The sequence below is a fragment of the Limulus polyphemus genome, unplaced genomic scaffold (genome assembly GCF_000517525.1).
Source record: "Limulus polyphemus unplaced genomic scaffold, Limulus_polyphemus-2.1.2 Scaffold369, whole genome shotgun sequence".
In the NCBI taxonomy this organism is placed as follows: domain Eukaryota; kingdom Metazoa; phylum Arthropoda; class Merostomata; order Xiphosura; family Limulidae; genus Limulus; species Limulus polyphemus.
Genome location: NW_013665979.1, coordinates 494597 through 497936, shown reverse-complemented (window position 1 = coordinate 497936; position 3340 = coordinate 494597). Strand labels below are relative to the sequence as shown.

The window sequence follows — 3340 nt, the reverse complement described above, 5'->3', positions numbered from 1 at the left end:
ACAACTTTGGAGAATAGGCGGGAGTTTCGCAATACATATTTAACAGTGTAAGCTATGTATGTTTGTAAATATAAATTTAATCAAAACAAACGTTGATATTAAAATAAATATATAATGATAAATTCATTACAACAGCTTTCACCGATCTTTGTTGTTATCTTAAGAAACCCATGATTTGCCTCCACAGTAACAGTCATCACTATTTCAAAGTGAAAAGACTCCCGTAGTGATACCTGCAGATCGTTGCAAAACTATCTTTAATGACAAAGAGATATATGAAAGTATTTCTAGTTTTGGTCTCCTGTGTTGTCTAAGCATTAACGTGACCGTAGTACTAGCCATGCTGTCTATTACTAAATTGTTAGACTTTCATGAAACAATATTAGATATTTGGATGAGGAAAACATCCATAAACAGTAAACACTTACGGACTCTATCTTACCGTTTCATTACCACATTCGTTTGGTTTAATGAACCCTTATGCCTAAGCCATAAAATAATATAATTTGTGCTTGACAAGTCCATGATCAAATAGGCAATGGATTGTACTACTTGTTTTATTAGAGCACATTAGTTTGTGTATTTCTGCAAACTATACCCCTTCTTGGGTTTACTTGTCAAACAACACAAAACATTAGAAAATAGCATATAGTGATATTTTGATTATATAAGAGAAAATTTGGTTTGAGTAACCTTTTGCTGAAGAATGATCTTACTAAGTGCATATTGATCTCTCTAGGTTCTGATGTGTGCATTGATCTTACTTAGCTCTGACGTACCTACTGACCTTACTGAGCTCTGAAGTGTGTATTGATCTTTCTAAGCTCTGAAGTGTGTATTGATCCTACTAAGTTCTGAAGTTCCTATTGGTCTTACTAAGCCTAAAAACAAAACAATGTACTACCAAACATTTGTTTTTCAGGATTTAGTAGAAAATGTTATGTTTGCCTCGTTACAATAATGTATAAGAACTGAGTTTCATATCACAGCTCTCGTGGTCTCCAAACTTATCATCTTCTAGTTTAAGACAAAATTTGAACTGCGAAGATCGATTTTTTGTTCACTCGGCGTTGTTTACCAGGCTAGTACCCATTACTATAGCAACCCGAATATTAGGCAAAGCGCTCTCTCCTTACGACTGAAAGCGGAAAATTTCACCGATTGGTTCAAGTGAAAATACTGTGCATTGTGATTTTTCTTATATACATTTAGTTCATGGGTTTTAATTAAAAATACAATATTATTTCTAAGTTAATTTTTTAGCGATATTTTATTTTAAGTTTGTTTGAAGATGATAATACCTGTACTTCCACCAGTAACATTGGATGGAATATTTTAAGAAGCAGGGACATCCTACCTTTAAGAATATGCATACTCAAATTCAAATTTTGTAAGTGTACCAGTGAGCATATATGCTCAAGTTAACCCTGTAGTGTTTTCTGTGACGGCTCATAAATTATTTAGAGAAAGGATGAAACGTTTAATAACTTCAAGTCTTTCTTGGGTAATTTGGACGTAATTTTTAATGACATACACTGATAAATTCATGATAATTCTAAAGTACTTTCTATATAGGAGTAATGTGTTCATAATTAATAACTGCCTAATTATTAATTATTTTAACTTAAAACTCTGAGTTTAGTATAATGGTTGTGAAAGGACATCATTATCTAATAGGTGAACAGTCAAAGCTGTTTGTGAAAGCATGTAATAATTATTTCACTACGTTTCACTAATTGACGGGCACTTGTTCGTTCTAACTAATGCCAGACAACAACATTTGATTAATCCCCATTGAGAAAATTCATCAGCTCCTGTCAGACTTATAGTCACATAAATCTTCTATTTCTCTTCCTTTGTAGCTGATGCTGTGGTTAAATGCATACACGCGCTTTTCACAATCCATCATCAAGACCTTATTAGCTGTCAGTGAAGGGTTTGCTGGTATTTAAAGGCAGCTTTCAACAACCTTCATTATGATGAATTATCTACATCTAGTTGAGTGTTGTAAATCGGATTGCTACGTGAACAGGTGAATCAACGATAAAGCTCCACTAAAGTTGTAGACTTCTGTCTGAAAGGAATTTTAATTTGAGTTATCTCTGTTGCCACACGAATACACTTGATTTTTATATAAGGCTGCATTAAATGTTGTCACATTAAGAATTAAGGTCAGAAAAAAAGACTACCCTATATATTCTAATTTTTGTAGTTAGCTTAGAAATATTTCATTTTTAGATAAACATCAGTTTCAAAATGGAAAAAATAATATCCAAATTACAAAACTATTTACATATGTATTAACAGTTAAATTTACCAATTTGTTTAGATAAATTTCATATCTATATTTGCTTTACCTATGTATATGCTTAAATGAATGCAGTATCCTAATAAAAACTGGAATATCCTTTACTTTAGTGCAGCGTATTTATTTGATTACAAGAGTGTGCTCACGTGGTCGTAATTATGAGTAACTTTTACAGATTCTTAGAAAAACAAAAATGTTTTCTACATTTGTCAGACTCTTTAAGAATATATAACTACTCCAGTTTTATTTCATTTCATTAAAACCATTCAAAAATGGTAAGTGACTTTTTTTAAAGTCTTAGAATCTAGTGTCTCTCTGGATGATACCAGAGAACTTTGAATTTCAAGCAGGTGTTTAGAAACAACTTCCTGTTGTATGAAGTAGGCTCTGATTTCTTACCCTAAGTGCGACCTTCAGCAAAGATATCACTAACTATAAAAGGCTTATCCCCTTTTTCACTCTGTCACGCTACTTTTTTTAGTAATGCTCAACAATATACATCGTCGCTTAGCAACATAACTATTACCTGATTGTTCTTAGGCTAACTATGGTGATTATGTCGAATGCTTAATATTCATGTTGATTTGTTAGAAAGGTTTGTTTTTATTCTTAATTTTTTATAACTTCGGTGATATAACAGCACAATTATTTAATTTAGAAGTTTTATGTAGTCAAAAGTAAAATAAAATTTACCAACTAGTGTTTTAGCTAAGCCTTACGTTACGTTTATGTATTAGGCCTAATACTTAAATTAGACTACGAATAGGCCTACTATTACTAACGTTATAGAGGCAGTGTTTAAAAAGTTTTAAGTGGTGAATAAATGTTAATTAATAAATATTCTTTTGGTATTTGAACACGTATATTACCTACTTTGTCTTAAAACCTAAAGAAAATTAAACGTTTATTACTACCAAATATCTGTTATCCTTTGTACAGTCGAAAGAGTTGAAATTTTGTGTTGGAATGTCGGCAGTATGTTTCTACTTCCTGACGTAGAATACAATGAAAAAGCTCAAGAGTCCTATATAA

The 3340-nt window shown here is 31.6% G+C and overlaps 1 protein-coding gene across 1 annotated transcript in view; it reads left to right on the top strand.

Annotated features, from left to right (window-relative positions):
* The window catches only part of LOC106457750 (glycine receptor subunit alpha-2-like), a 37793-nt gene extending 35644 nt beyond the window's left edge, over positions 1 to 2149 (top strand). The window contains exon 9 of the mRNA XM_022383773.1: positions 1863 to 2149. The gene's annotated coding sequence lies outside the window, so the exon portion shown is untranslated. The remainder of the gene's footprint in view (positions 1 to 1862) is intronic.
* The last annotated feature ends 1191 nt before the right edge of the window (positions 2150 to 3340 follow it).